Here is a 17,491-nt window from a genome sequence, read left to right on the forward strand (position 1 = left end):
GCAGCTCACCGGCAACTCCAGCTTTTGCGTAATTTACAATAAATTACTGGCAGGCCCGAAGAATCACCTGCCACGAATGTTGGCAGATTGGGCAACAGGGGTTTGGCGCCAATCAGCTGCTAAGGTATTTCAGCCTCCAATGGATCAGTCTCAACCAAACTCACTCACACTCTGACTTACTGTTAAATCTATCCTATTTACATACAGTTCACTCAGTTAGGATGGTAGAGTACTTGATATTCCTCTATCGTACTACACACTTATACACGTAACTAATCTTACTGAATCTCTATAGGGTACTCATATTCCGCCATCGGCCCTATTACGCTACACATACACGCTACTAAATACATTCAATCTCTACATATCAAAAACATCAAACGAGATATATATAAAGAGTTATATACTCCCCTGTTTCTATATATCTATATTTTGGGTGGTACAATTTAAATTTAATTCGCTGATGTAAAATTATTTTCCTTCTTTAAAAATGTTATTAATTATAAAAAATGAATATCCACCATATTTTATATAAGGGTTAATTAGCCTGAAGATCTTTTGCAAAATTTTTTAGATTGTGTTTGTGCGTTCTACCATCGAACGTCAAACTGATTTTTCATCCACTGTGTACAAAAAGAGACGAGCCGAATTGGCATCAAAGAGGTCCGGTCACCCCAAAGGAATGTGGAATGTGTGACAACATACATTTTAACAGGGACACTGCTCTGATCAGAGTTGTGGAAACATGGGATCACAAACGAGCCCAACTAAAAATACACTTCTACAAAAAATGCAATCTTACATCAAAAGGCAATTTCAAAACTAACTTCAATCTCGCTCCTCCTTTCCCGCTTTTTTCGCTATTTACAACCAACATTTTATTGTAATTTGCGATTCACCTAATCGTGATCGTAGATGATCAATTAGAAAGTAGGATAATGGCCCGCAAGAATACAAATTACCTAAGTCGAAGAAATTTGCAAGTAAATGATTAAATAAATTTCTACATGGAATTTTATGCAAAAACCATTAGGGAATATTATATTTATGTTAATGACCAAACCAGATAATTTTAATAAGTCTCAGTATCATCGTTTTAGTACATGAGGTTTGTTATGAGATGCAAAAAATTGAGTTATAGTAGACAGTAAACTGAGAAGAATGCAGCAAAAACGAGTTTTTTAACTCACCCCCTCGAAAAGATGGAATTTTTCATTTTTTCCATTTTCTCTATTAGCTACGAATTTTCATGTTTCATGAGAGTTTTTTAAAATGTAAGTTAAATTGTCTGACGAATGAATAATCTACCATTTTAGTTCAACTTACGTTTAGCTGGCACGAACCTATAAATAATATTATAATTATAAGTGGTAAATACAATGACAAAATTGTAGTCTTATTTGAATAATAATTATAAGCGATAATTAAAATGACAAAATTGTAGTTTTTGAAATAATACAGTTCAATCTTATGTTATAGCTTTGTTGAAAATTATAATATATGAAGAAACATATTATACAATGTTTCAAGAAAGGTGAAAGTATACGGTTTGAAGTTTTTAGTTCATAAAAAGCTAGGTAACTTCATGTTCAATCTGCATTTGAATGCAAGAAGTTAGACATTCAAGCATGGTGAGTTGTTTTAATAGTAAAACAAACTTTGTGCAGTATGAAACTGTATAGGGGAAGACGATATATACAACTTTGGAGCTATTCGTACAATTTTAAAACTATTCCGTGTCAGATACACCGACGACAGTGGAGTTCTAACCAATATTTCAATATTAAGGGAAGTAATCATTTTACTGTATAAACATACACATTTTTCGGTACTAGTATTTTGGGTAAACTCACTGTTTTGCATATTCAATTTAATTGCTGAATTCGACAACCATCCGAAAGAATCGTCCCAATACCAGATGATGGCTTCGTCAATGCAATGTTATGTTGAGCACGTATGGTTGGCAATACGATTTAATGTGAGAAATATTTTACCGAATCAGTAGGTTTTGCGAATATTGAGTGTTAGCGCCTTCAATTCGGAATTCGAAAGACGCGATATACGTATCAATTTTTTTTAAACCTTGACGTCTCTTATTTGTAATATGCCATTTTTATAATCTCTAAAAACTCCCGGAAGTTATAAGAACAAACTGTGAAATTTTCTGCAAAACTGGTTCAGTTTTTTCTCGTCTGTAGGGAAACACATATGAACATAAACACAGTTTTTTCATACATATACATATGCAGGTTTAGAAAACGTTTTTCAAGATATATATTAACAGAATTAGGCTATGAATGACTAATCTGTGAAGTTAGTCTGTTTCAATATTGCAGGGCAAAATTAAAGAACTAATTTGGTTTCTCTATCAATATGCTAGAAGAAAGTGTTCGTCTACAACCATTCAATTGTCAGCCTTCCACCAATACTTTATAAAAATGGTTTTTAAATAACTATGATCTAGGTTTATTGAGACAGGTCGGCTGCTTTTGATGGTATTTAAAAACAAAAAGTAATTTTTTGGGATATCTAAAAACATTTCAAGCCCTAAGACTTAATCAAATTCAATAGACGTGAAAGCATAAACGTTCGAAAATTATTTAGCAATTATTAACTTTTAAAAGAGAATTATTTATATCCCACGTTCTCAGATGTGTAGTCAGGTGGGAGAGAAAATTTTGCATCTTATTCTCAAAATTTATTTAACTGTATGTGTGGTCGAAAGACAAAAGGGCGCTAAGCACAAAAGCGACCAGGGAGAGAAGGTTTAATTAAAAGGAGGATGTACAAAAGATTTGTATTCAGCTCGGTGTCTTTTTTTAAATAATCGGACATTTTATGGAAGATAGATGCTCATTCTATTGAATTTATTTGCACAAATAAAAAAAAGATGTTATTTAATCTAACGGAGAATGGGCTAATTTTTATCTAATGTTATTGCATGCATCATTATATAACATCTTATCTTTTAATATTCAACTTTATTCACCCGTTAACTGAATACATTGTTTTCTCCCATTCTTGAAATAGTAATTTGCTGACAGATTTTAAGACGTGAATTGCCATATAGAAATCCGCGATTCAGCATCAATTTAATTGTTCCTCGTAATAGAATGTTCTTCAAATTTTTTCTTTACAAAGCCTCTTCAATCGGAAGTTTGCTTGGTAAACGTTTCCACTCGATGACACGATAGGCCACTATTTAATTATATTGTTCAAACAGTTGAATGTCTAAAAAAAGTCTGTCATGAATAAAATGTAATTTACATAATGAATCGAAGTCCATTATTGTATTGTAGCTTGTTTTTGGAAAGGAAAACGAAAACAGATCAGTATACTTTAATATGCAAAGCCAGTATGAAATCAATTCCATAGAATTGTGAACTAAAATCGTATAATCTTAAAATTAAATTCAGCTCCAGTTTGTTTTCTTAAAAAAAAATTAACAAAGGAAAATATTCCACCTCTTCTTTCTGAACAAAATAAACCCAAAACTGGATTTTTCTTATGAAGGCGAGAACTTTTTTATTAGCATCGAAAGTTGTTCTACTCTTCCTATCCAAAGAAAGACTCATCTATTTCATTATAATGAAAGTAATTTATAAATACGACAGTTACATAGCCATTTCTTATCATTGAAAACTTTAGCCTGTTTGACATTGTGGTCTATGAACAGACTTCAGAACGTAATTGCTGTAATCGTGAAAATGCTTTACCACGCGACAGCCACCCCACTTCTGTGTGGAGATGAAGGGAATGATGAAGGCTTCCCACATTGTCACATAGTATTGTGAAAAGATTTCAATGGCCGCGACTTGCTATAATTAATAATTTGAACAGACTCATCCAAAACTTTCTTAAAAAGAGGCTGGCATTTGTTTCATACCTAAAGCATTTCTGTGGAGAATACAATGACTATTGCTGCAAAATAACAAACTTTCGTTTTCAGTACTCATTGTTATTAGGTTTTAATTTTATTTATTCATTCTACGTTCATTTTTGTAAATATTACATTTTCTTGAAGTTCGTCGGGACCCTCTAGTTAGGGTCGCGGCTCCCCTAGGGGACCACAGTTTGGAAAACCCCTGAGAGAGCATGTAGTTTGGAGTAAAAGTCGTAAAGTGAAATAATTTTCTAATAAAACTTGTAAGGATTTGGCTAAATAAAAACCAAAGCTGAGAAGCGTAGCAAACCATCGACCGACATACTACCTCAGATACCGTCAACTTCGAATTGGGTGTGATAGAAGAGTTTGCGAGCAGGATGGATCGAACCGAATAATTCCCGAATTTAGATGTATGAATATTCTTTTTAAGAAGAGGAGTCGGAGAGAGTTTGGCGTGAAGATGACCACCAGATGTTTATACTCCTTCACAACTTAATTCGTTTATCCTGGCAAGACCAGTGATCCCTACGTGCATCCTTCCTCCCCTACGAAAAACCACAATTTTGGATTTACTTAAACAGACAGAAAGGTTTTATTGAAAGCAATAATTTTCCAATACAGCAATGTTTCTCTGTAAAGCAGCAGGAGAACTAGGCAGGATGACTATCGTCAGCATAGAGATGACATTAGAAAATTAGAACCGAACATAGAATTAATAAATTACCAAAGTCTAGGACATCATGAAGTATTGCATTTAATGTATTTTGTTAAATTAATTCATTAATATAATTTTAGTAATAAAAAATTGTTATAGTGCTGAAGGGTGAATCATAAAACCTAACATTCAGTATGTTACACAACAATCATGAATCACGATTTAAAACAAGAAGATTTATACTTTTTCCATTTTTTTTTTTCAAAAAACGAACAACTACTTAATTATTTAAATCGTAGATAGTAGAGTTTATGATTAAAGTAACTTTTCACTATTTTCTAGGTTACGTTTTTTAGAAACTAAGATTACATTGTGTATTCAACGTTTTTATAAACCGATTTTCAGAGCTTTTCTTACATTTGCCATAAAATCGTATTGCCTTGATGAATCCGCAAATGAAAATTTAGGTTACCATTTTAAAATAAGAAGTTATATATTTTTTAATGAAAAATCCCGTAATTATTGCAATCATAGTAGAGCTTATGAATTTAAAAAAAGGTTACTATTTTTCTTGGCTGGGTAGGTTTTGAGAAAACCAGGAGGCACTAAGTTGATGCACACCAGCAAAGATTTTTAAGTCTAAGCTAATAAAAAACCAATTTCACAAATAGTTTTTGTAGCTGTTTTGACGTTGGTGGCTGGTATTATGCGCACAAACCCGTCTGTTAAGTAATCGACGACCATTGATGACCTATGATGTGCCTACGGTCTTAAGGGAGAGGGGTGAATTGCTCCAGCTGAACTGACAACCGTGGAGTCAGGACCGCGCCATCATTTGCTCCATATGTAACCACAACTATCCAGTGACTTTTGACCATTGGAGTGTCCCCGCCATAAATACTTTGGGAAACTAAAGATGGATAAAAAAGAAGTCGTTACCGAAAATATTTGACAACCTCTATATGAAATATTAAGTTCCGTCTTAGATATTATTCCTATTACTCAGAATATTATGTTTTTTCTTTTGGCATAACAACGCACACCGGAAAGATTACTAAGTCTAAGCTAATAAAAAACCAATTTCACAAACAGTTTTTGTAGCTGTTTTGACGTTGGTGGCTGGTATTATGCGCACAAACCCGTCTGTTAAGTAATCGACGACGATTAACATGTGAGCAATTATAGAATGGTTAATCATATTTTTCATCTATTTCACTCATGCTTAGGCTTATCGTGGCATAAGCAGCTGTCAGAGTACCCCTCCTTCCGCTGTACGGTGAAGGAGTAAGTAGGGAGAGACTGAAATCCTATAATACCACTGACACGAATAAAAAGCAAAAGGAATATGACAACCTATGATGTGCCTATGGTCTTAAGAAAGAGGGGTGAATTGCTCCAGCTGAACTGACAGTCATCAGCTCCTTATGTAACCACAACTATCCAGTGACTTTGGGATTCACTCCTGCTCTCAGAGAGTTCCGCCAGAAGTACTTTGGGAAACTGAAGATGGATAAAGAAGAAGTCATTACCGAAAATATTTGATCGACCACTTCAATTTTTAAAATCAAATAAGTGTATCTTAAATAACAAAAATAGTGTATAAGGCAACTCGACGTACGGCTAAGGACATTGTCAATAATAGCTTTTACGAAATGTAAACTTAATGTATTTACTCTTGTGTCAATAAAACATTTATTCGTTCATTTTTCATCCATTCAATTTCACCCTTAAAATCTTTTCACCAGTTGATTTATAATTTATGCAGCCAATAAACAAATAAAACATGATATATTTATTCAAACCAACCACTGTAGTGCGTGGAATTTACATAGGCCCTGCAAGCGGTGAATAATGAATATGCCAAGGACCGGTCTAAATTAACGATTTTAGGAGAACGAACCGGGGCTTTCAACGAGATAAGCAATCTACGGCATTTTCAAGTAAAGCGTTTAATAAATAGCAAATCGACTTTTTACATTTCAGAACAGTATTTTATGTCGTGACGTATTATAAATGTAAGAGGTCATGATATTACGTTCTCATTTATTTCAAGGTTTTCAAAGCCTGAGGCATGTGCGATTCTCACCTGTCTTAATTATCTCTACTCAAACATTAGCGTGTTGTGGAGTGGAGAATGCTTTTAGCTGTCAATCCGATACAGAGCTTTCTCACATGGAACGTCTCATAATCACTTCCGCTTCTTAAACCCATTACCGGCTTGTATTCCGTTTCCCGTTTCGTTGGTTATGGGACATATTACTTTTCTCATGGGTAACTTTATATGTTCCGGGCCCGACTGTATAAAGGTGATACATGTGTGTATCATTAGAAAGGGTTTTGGCACGGGAAACGCAGATTCGTTTCGAACTCCTGCTCGAATTACAGAAAGGATGGCCGTAGATTTAACGGGCAATTTCATTCCACTTAATTAAAAGAAAAAAACGAGGGTAAAGTACCTAATTGCGCTTCGAAAAATAATGCACGTGAATAATAGAGATATTACACAAGAAAACATATTGTGAACTATGCAACAAATGAAATATCACAACAACGTAAATATTTTAATTCAGATTAGATTGATGTTCATAAATAGCACTGTTGTGCTCTTCCTCGTATGAGTTATGGCTTACTGTATAGCTTGAGGCTTTTTATTAGCTTTCATAATCGTGGTTTCTTACTAACATTTGCTGAATTTAGCGTTTTTCCCCGTGAGTAGAAACGTTTTCTTAGGCTTTCTCGGTAGCATATAATATGGATTATTTTTTCTTCTTCTTTTTGGAAGATCTTCCGCCAGTTTAAATATTTTAGTTCATCTAAGAGGCATGCAAAACAAGTTTTTCTTTCTTTGCTGCAGCAGACTTTTTTGTCGAAGACCTGAGATGATGATTCGCCATGCAACCTCCTTATTTTGTTTAAATTTTACAGATTCAGGTTATAAAATGTTGCTGAAAAATCACCCTGGCAAAAATTGATAGATATCAGCCTTTTTGTTTCACTTAATTTTTCTGTTAATGTTTCTTCGTGTTGAAATATATTTTGTATATTTCTGCGTTTTTATTTATGTAGTTTTATTTTTGTACGTCATAGAATAATTTCCAGCGAGTTCTCAACTGAAGAATCTGAAACGCGTTTCAGTGATAACGAAACCAGCGAGTCTAGACGGAACCAAAGCCGGTTCAACACGTTTTCACCGACTCGCTGACTAACGTCCATTATCAACTGCACTGTTGAAAGCTGATGGTACGTGTTTTTCCACTATTCTTCCTAAATTAACATATTATGTTGTTTTTCCCTGCCTGTCTGTCTGAGAAATACCGAGCAAACTCAAAAAGCAAGGTTGGGAAGACCAGGACCACGACCAAGCTAGAATTTTTTTCAAGCAATAATTTTCTTTCTCATTTTTCTCTTTCCTTTCTCTTTCTATTTTTATAGGCGTGTTATAACAATTTTACGTTATGTGCTACTTAATAAGTTTCAAGCTACAAAGGTTTGTGGTTTGCTTTATGACGCACGAAATATAAACTGCACACATAACTGAATAAGTACTGTAGTAAAGTTGTTTAAGAATGTTAAGTTGTAACTCCCGAATACTCTGTAAATGTCCAAAAACGAAATTTATTTCTTGAGTACTTGGGCTGTATAACTAACCATAAATTAATGCTAGATCTTCTTTAGATTAAATTAAAGTGGAGATGCTTTTTGACTACCACCATACTACTGTTAAACGAAGGATTTTTACATGACGAAAGGATCAATGAAATTAAGATGGGTTAAGAGCCGTGTGAATTCGATGAATATTTTCATAGAGCTTACAGAATTAAACAATTTCCGAAAAGTTGGCACATCCTCATTAACCGAGCGGATTTATTTAACTCAACCAGATTTTCTTATTTTAATCGAGATTAAAATATAAATCCACTCTTTATCCTGATGAGCCCTCTTGGAGTTTCTCCCAAAACGGATATCTCTTAAGATACGAGTAGGTAATTTTGCCTACCATCCGGACAATTAATGCATTGCTGCCTTTAAATCTTCTCAAGAAAAAGGGCCTTCGATAATTAATTAAGAGCGAGGTAGATTTTTTCCCAACAAAATCTTTTTAATTTAATTCAATTTGTTTCAGGGGTGGTTTATACTAGTATTTGTTAAATTAAGCTAAACGAAGACCGACTTCATTAATTTCAACCCATAATTAATTTTAAAATAATATTTTTCTATACCATTCACCAATTTCAATCAATAAGTATTAACAAGTAAATCATACTATGGTATATTTTTAGGAATTGTCCGAAAAATATGAAATAATAAGGCAACTAAAATTTTTGTTTTTGTTTTGTTGGCTACAAACAGAAAATATGTTGTCGAATATTTGCTCGTGGAGATTTCGTCCTTTTGTTATTGGAAAAAGGAGGGAAGAAAAAAATTGGTTATACTGTACAAAGGGGGTTTTCTTTCGCTTTTTACGGGAGGCTAACTATAGTCAACTGTAATAAAAGTCAATTGTACTGTACAGGACGGGCATTGATTTTTGTATGTTTTTAAAAACTCATTTATTACATTATCTAATATAATCACACTTTTTTCAACTTTTAATATATACAACACAACTTTTAATATATACAAAATCATTGCACTATTGTTTTTACAACATAAAATATATTGAGAAGGCAAAGATATTTGATTTCAACATTTTTTTCTCGGATTACTAAAGAATCAAGACGAAATCATTTTGAGTGGAGTATTAAATTTCATTAGACTTCTTCCTGTTTTGTTCTTAGAAATGTCGGTTTATACAGTACATATTGATTTATATACTGTTATAAGCTAAACATTTCTTTCAAACAATCACGCACAAACCTGTACTCAAGAGAATATAAAATTAAATATTCTTTGTAATTAAATATAACTTAGAAAAGGAGGCTGAAGACGTGGTATCACCGATTTAACGAAACCATTTTGGTGATAACACGTCAAAGAATAAAGAAGCAAATGAACTTGAAACCGAGAAAAATGTACCAATTTACAAAAATATGGTTTTCCCCTTTTGTTGTGCATGTATTTTTATATAATTTTAATGATAATTGTCTATTTTCATCTAGAATAAGAAAATAATATGATTTAACGAAACCCTTTGGTTATACTAGGTCAAAGTCAAGGAATAAAGAAGCAAATGAACTTGAAAACGAGAAAAATGTACCAATTTACAAAAATATGTTTTCCCCTTTTGTTGTGCATATATTTTAATATAATTTTAATGACAATAGTCTATTTGGTTTTTTACCTAGGATAAGAAAATAATAAGCAGGAACTTATTAAGTGACTTACATATATAAAAGGTACAAAGAAGCGACCAGTAAAGTAGGAAAAATTGGTTTCTAAAAAAAAAACCAACAGAATTTTTTTAAGCACTCTTTCAAGCCCATAAATAGGAATCTTTATAGAAAACAAAAAAAAGGACTTTTCTAGATTGGATTTGTTTGGGGCCATTGTTTCTTTCCAACTTACTCTGTTCCACTTAGTAATATGGATTTTATACAATTATGGTGGTATTTCAACCAATAAAAAGCTCCATTTTTCATTTTATTTTTAGAATCTTTGGGTTTTCTGTCATAAGAAGGTAACAAGGTAAGTATGAAATCAACAAAAACTACTCAAAGTTTTATTATATACCTCTAGTTCTGCTTGATTTGCGAATATAACAAGTAAAGTAAAAAACAAAGAATATTAAGTAATAAAACAAATTGATAGAAATCCTTGAAATGCATGCATAATAAAGACAGAAATCCATTTCGACCTAGTATCACCGCAAAATATTGCATTACAAACAGTGATCTCATATCCCTAGCTACCCCTTTTTAGATAATTGAATTTAGTACTACGGTAAAACCACTGAACTCTAATTTTCATATTTATTTCTTTAATCTCAAAAATAACTGGTCGTGTGTAAATCGTATCCAACCGTTGACTTAGAAAATAGATGAGGTACACTTTTAAACTTTTATTTTTATGCTGCCATTTATTGGAACGAACATTTCCATTTCCAGGAGAAGTTTCAATACAAAGTAGGCTAATAATCACAACTTGGCAAACTTAAATCTTTTCTCTACCCACAAAATGCCATTGAGGTTCTATTTCTCTTTATCTAACTAATTATTAATGCTCGGATTTGTTTTTCATTAGAACCCTATAAAATTACGGTTTATTGTTTCTTGAAGAACTTTTTAATAGCGAGGTCTTGAGGTCTGTGGATTGATGAAATCGTTGTTTGGTCGTTACCAATCATCCTGCTCCGCCTATATTCGCTGCTTTGATGTATAAAGCTCCCTTTTAAACCTGCTAGTTTATGTAGTTTAAGTTCGAGTCTCAACCCGTTCTTCACTACCACAATCAAGTAGGACCGTTCTCTTATCTTCTACTTCTTCTCCGCCGATTGTTTTCTCTTATTAATTGTGTAAAAGAGAACGCAATTGGAGGGGAAAAGACGGGACGGGCGTCGGTTCTTCGGGCGAGGTGCCGTGGCCGAGAGCAGTGGCGAGCCAGAGGATTACTCTCTTGTTTACAAAACAAGGTAGGCAAAACATTACCCAGTAGTACACATCGTACCGGAATTATTGTGGTCCGAGGTTACTCCTCGCGTCATGAGTGACCCAAATATTTCCGACGCAGCTAATGAGCATGCTAATTNAAAAAAAAAAAGATGTATAAAGCATCTCATCTTAGCGGAAATCTCGGAAACTAACAATCAACACCATTACGTGAGTTAAAATTATGTAAGTTGTTAGCAACACACGTATATCTCACAAATCAAAAATAAATTACATTAATTATGTAAAATACAAATTTCAAGAATCCTTTTCTCCTACGAGTCAAACAAAACGGTCGTAAAATTTTCCGTAAGGATTTATTATTTTTATCACACGACGTGTTATATTTTTATTATAATCCTATACATGAATAATTCTCCCTGACCTCCCATTACATCCAAGGCTGCCAGGGATATTATTTCCTTTCCTTTCCACCCGCCCTATCCATTTATTATACGTGGCGTTTGATGATGATACTTTGGCCCACCTTGGAACACCCCCTCCTTTATTTATTAATTTCTGACAATTATTTTAATTAAAATAATCCTATTATTGGAAGAGGAAGATTCTATTATAGGAATTTATCGAAGTCCAATCAGGCGGAGATTTTATTAAGGTTTGTAATAGGCTTATTAGAGAAACTACATTTTGCAGCAATATATTTCTAAAATAATTATTAATAATAAAAATTAAAGAGTAGAAAAAAGAGGCCTAACATATACAATTTTTTTTTAAATTCAGTTGTTTTTGTATTTATATAATTGAACCGCCTAACCTACAGAACTGAAAATCACAATCAATCAAAATTACCAGTCAAATGGCCAAATATTGCAATATTCAAAGATTACAAAGTTTTTAATAAAAGATTTTACGACTAACTGTTTCTGTCCGTTCATATATAAACAATAACACATTTCACAGAGAACTTCACATGTCAATTGTTTTTCCATCCATCAAAACCTATTTCAAACATTTTCACAGTAAATTATAAGATCTTTATAACACACAAATCCAATTGATCCATGCCCCCAATTCGCCCCTCCCCACCGGTCGATGGCTGAAAAGAATATGGCTAAGAAACCTCTTAAGTGATTAATCCTTAGCGGCTTTCAATCGCGGTAGCTTCCTCAATAATACCGATTAATGCCACAAATTTAAGTTTAATCTGCTGTGTAAATTCATGTACAGTTTTAAACAACATAAATTTACATGATTAAACATTCAAAGATTATCCGGCTGTAACGAACAGTCGTCCATTTCAGATCCGATTTTAATTGTAAGTGAAGAATATCTCTGTACGTTCCGTCTGTTCTGAAATGTATTAAGCATAAAAGTCTTTCCACATCCGTTTCTAAGCGACTGATATAAGTGTACTGAAAGGGAACCCAAAGATGTTCCTTTTGGTCTAACAGAGGGAGTAGATAAAAGTTAAAGTTCATCTGAATCACAGAAATTAATTTCTTTACAATGGTGCATAGCTAAAAGAATAAAATTCAATATTGTCCAATCAATAAATATTTCTATCACCCTCGACAAACTTGCTCTCCTATCTACTTCAACATTTCCCTCCGAAATGCAAACTAGATGCGATACCTAGGTATACACCTAGGCTAGTAATTTTCACCCCATAACTGGATTTTTTCTAAGATCCTGGAATTTGCATGCAAGAGAAGATTCACAGCATTTTTGGAAAGTCACAGTATTCTTGTTCATAGCCAATATGGCCTTAGAAAGAGAGTACACCACCAACTAGATAATGGAAACTATACACATGGGAAGGAAATGAAATAGTAAAAATAATTTTAAATTATTTAAGTAACGCTTTTGACCCTGTATGAAATTCTGCTAAGTAAACTAGACACATGTGATGTGAGAGGGGTGGCACATAAATTCTGCAAAGTTCAAACAGTACGCAAATAATTTTGTGTGGGGGCTGTCCATTTCTAAGCAAAATTTAAAAAATCATGTCTTACAGGCTGTGTTTATAGAAAACTCTTTTTGCAGAATTCTACTCCATTTACAGTCTACAAACACCCAAATTGCTTTTGCATCCCATAGCGAATCACCCTGTATAATAATTGTCCTAACGGTATTATCGGTCGTCCTTGACCATTCCAGTTTTGATGATCAACAGCCTTCTCGAAAAAATTTATATTAATTGACGTGTATCAAAAAACCATTAACAAATGTTTAACCATCGAGCCTAAATTTGTTACAATTACATATCTTACTCCGCACAAGTTTTGCAAAATTTACTATGTACGAGTCCTAATAATTAATTTTCATTGATATGGTTTGTACGTTTTTCTGTTTAAACGAGATAATATTTTTTTAAACAAAATTCATTTAATTATAATGATAATACATTTGATTAGTGAATATAAATAAAAGTAAAAAATAAAATAAAAAACATTTTCATGCGTCTTCGGCGTAGAATTTTTCCTGTTTGATTTTTTTCATCTCATTATGTCCGGATTACAGTTGATTGAAATAAACCCTTTACGACCGTTTTCAATGTTAGGAAAATTACAATTTTTTCCCAAAGATAATCCTAAAGTTTAATTTTGTATAAACGATATTTTTTGTACAATAGTTGAAACCAAAAAGCCTATATTGCACTGTTGTTTTTAATATACAAATTATCATTAAAATTAAAAGTAGCTCTCAGACATGCTTAATTTATTTAAAAGGGTTTTTTTATTAAAACTGACTTATTCCTTTGTTATGTGGTGCAATTTTGATTTGAAAAGTATTAAAATGTACCTACCTTGTCCCTGTTGATGTTTATTATCTGGAACAAAACAAAAAAATTAATAATCTTGTTTTTAAATCGCTGAGCATAAAATTATAAAGAAATAAACAAGAAAAAATATTTTACAGATTTAAAATATAAATAGTTTAATGAGCATTATCAATGATTATATCATGTATAGCCCTCTAAGAAGATGTTTTTGATACTACCATTGAGAGTATCGCGCTTAACTTAATCGACCACCGGGTTTTGTTGAACATAACCAATTTTCCGTAATCTTATCTTGTAAAAGCTTCTTTTATGGCCGAATGCACAGAGCATAAAATCTTATTGCCACAAACTAACGTCCGTAATAAAACAACCTTTTCTCATCCTCCCTGTCATATGGTTTAGATTAATAAGTGCCTCATTTTAAAAATGGCATGAAACGTTAAGATTCTCAGGCTTTTGAACGTAAAACCTATGCGCGAAAAATGAAAAACAGCGATTCTTTAATTAAAATCCCTGTTTAATTTGTACAATTATCTTGTTTTGAAAGATTGACAAGTGTTGGCTAATCACAATAAACTGACGTGCTTATGGAAAAATAAATTTCGACACTTTTAGTACTTATACATTGCACGAAGAGTATGAAAATGAAAGTAAAAACTTATTCCTCAAATAAAACAGGGAATTGTAAGGAAGGCCATTCATCTTCGGAAGTTTTTTCTTTTCAAAAAATCTAGACCTTTTCTTAACTGTAAATTAGATTTTTTAAGCTTTTCTAGTGCTGTAAGAAACTTAACTGTCTTTATGTATATTATATTGAAAAACAGTTATAACAATAATGTACAAAGTGCGTGGAATTAATCAATTAATTACACTTTAACATAGCACTAATCAACCTCCTTACTAAGAAGGAAAGCGGGAGGCTGCTTCAGACATTTGATGAAAGATGGGGACTAGCAGTTCAAAGTTCTGAGTAGATAGGCTTTATTGAACCGTCGGCAATCGTTTGAAGGATTTTGGACAGGAATAACGGAATTCTTTGGAGTTTGGATTGCATGGTTGAACCACAAAGTTAGATTCCTTACGTACAGATAATTGCAGTAATGATATGTACATGAAGCGTTTAATTTGCAGTAAGGTCTGCTGTAAAGTAGTCTTTTGAGTAGTATATATGGTCATTTAGTTCCTCTTTTGAGTCAGGTGTGGTGGTTCCAAGTACATTTTTGATGTAAAATCCCAAATATCAAACAATATGCTGGAAGAGGATCCGAGTTGTAGATTGGAAGGAAGGCGAAGAGTGAAGGTAATTTGCTGGAATTTAGTTTCCTTGAGTCTCATCTACCATTTCTTGAGACATTCAAAACTCGAGGTTTTTGAGGGTTATTGCTTAGTTGGGGTTTGCTGAAAAAGTGCGGCAGCGCCCGTATATGTGAGGTATTTAAAGAGAAAAAAGAATTGAACCAAGTATGCTGCCTTACGGAACACCCGCTTCGGACTAGTAGAGGAGGGAGGATGTTCTAACTCTTACTTGAAAAGTATCTATCGAACAATTAAATATTCAGTTGAAGTGATATTTCAAACGAATAGCCACACTTGATAAAAGAGGAAAACACCCGAGCAGCATTCCTTCCAGTTCTAGTGAGTCTTCTAAACTGAAATGTTATAGTGATGTCGCCTGAACACGAATTGATGTGAATCAGACAGAATAATTTGCCCGCCATGAAAGCACCTGTTGATAATAATTTCTATAGATGGTGAATTATTTTTTTTATCATGTACTCTTCTTAAAGAACAATAATGATATGTAATCGATGTGATCAGACTGCGACCTATGCCTTTTAAACAATAGTTTATGGCAAATTCCAGAGAATACAACTATATTTAATATTCAAGAAATAAACGGTTATTACCTTGAAACCGGTCGTAATTGTCTTGTAAGATACGTTTACGTTTTACCTGTGTTCCTTTGTCTAAAAACGATTTTTGCGTTTTTGAAGGTTCTTGATTTTTAATTTAAAACTGTATTCTGCTTTGATATTTTATTATTAACATCTTCCGGCTTTCAAATCATTAAATTATCATTAAATTAAAATTTGTTACCTGCGAGTTTTCATTTAGATTAGATTGATGTAAAAATATTGTTTTGATATCTTACGTGTAAAAACTTGAAAATTGGTGTACGGAGATTGGCCAAATTTCTGTGAGGATCGCGTAAATAACTTTAGTTGAAATCTGACAGACATGTTCTCTCAAATCCCTACAACACTCCACCTGCTTTGCTCAGGGATTAACGAGAAAATTGGTTTCAGGAAGAAATAGGCAGTAGCAACAGGTTATTAAAGCAGTCCTTCGAGTTGTATATTAACAAAATAAATATATTACTATTGATATAATAATGAGCGATTTGTCGTTTAAAAAAGTTATAATTAATAAATAATAATTGATTAAATATTAATTAATGGAAAATAATAATTTTACATACTACTTTAAAACTTATTAGTTTGAAAACGGACGGAAAATTATTCTAAAATGTTGAGTATCAATTAGATTTATTGTTTTGCAGGGGTTTAATAGGAAAAGCTATACATTGGCCCACCTGCATGACATAAAATGGCATACATGATAGTATGAAAACAATACCATTGATAAAAAAAGATCACAAAAACAATAAAAACCATTGTAGATTATATCGGCTTCAGCACAAACAAAATAGAAAATAATAAACAAGACGACTAATAAATAGACACTAAATGAACCTCATTTACATACATAAAAACACATTTGGAAAACTATTGGGTTGTCCGGAAAATAATGCAGGATTTTGGTATTAAACAAAAAAAAAGAAACTAGTTACTTTAAAGCAATGTTCTTTAATCAAAATAATNTACAAATGAGTAATCCTGTAAACGTAAACAGAATATTTTATATAGATTTTTTTTAATGAAAACTTAAAATCCTGCATTATTTTCCGGACAACCCGATAATAAATTAAAACATTGACAAAATCCACTTGACAAGCTGATAATACTTTGTAACTAAATTCTGCTTTGCCTCACGTATATTTTCAATTGTTGATAATCCGCAAAATTCGAGTAAATGTCCTCTCTTGTTATAAACTTTAGATAAGTTATGTCATTATGCTTCAGAGCTCCATCACACTCCAGTCCTATTATACATATAACTAATTTTATTGAAGGTCAATTGGGTACTCAATATTCTGCCATCAGCTCTCTCACTAACGCAAATAAATATGTTCAGTCTCAATATGTACAAAGAAATGCAAGACGAAATATCTATAAAATTATATACATTTTAACAGCTCTGTTTCCTCTAAAAATCTGTACAGGGGATACGCTGCTGTGCACAATCGCAATCTCATATCAGTGGCATTCCTACGCGCTCTCTATATGGAGCCAAGTGACGGCAGCCTTTAATTAAGTGGAACAATCGAGCAACATTTCCCAACGTGCCAGACACATACACGAGCTTTGGCTCCAAAGATAGTGTGTCAACCTCCCATGGCTTATTCTTAATCGGGTTCAGATGAACCTGTTCTATAGTTCAGATCCTCCGAAGATAACATATCAACAGTGTTCTTGATATGTAAGACCCTCAGATTGGGCCAT

At 32.9% G+C, this 17,491-nt stretch overlaps 1 long non-coding RNA gene across 1 annotated transcript in view; it reads right to left on the minus strand.

Moving 5' to 3' along the window:
• Positions 1-17,491, minus strand: part of LOC112127507 — a 189,471-nt gene that overhangs the window by 53,182 nt on the left and 118,798 nt on the right. Inside the window, exon 2 of the long non-coding RNA XR_002910600.1 lies at positions 13,893-13,916. This is a non-coding gene — a long non-coding RNA (uncharacterized LOC112127507). The remainder of the gene's footprint in view (positions 1-13,892; positions 13,917-17,491) is intronic.

Source organism: Cimex lectularius, unplaced genomic scaffold (assembly GCF_000648675.2).
Source record: "Cimex lectularius strain Harlan isolate CLEC.00 unplaced genomic scaffold, Clec_2.1 scaffold305, whole genome shotgun sequence".
Taxonomy (NCBI): Eukaryota; Metazoa; Arthropoda; class Insecta; order Hemiptera; family Cimicidae; genus Cimex; species Cimex lectularius.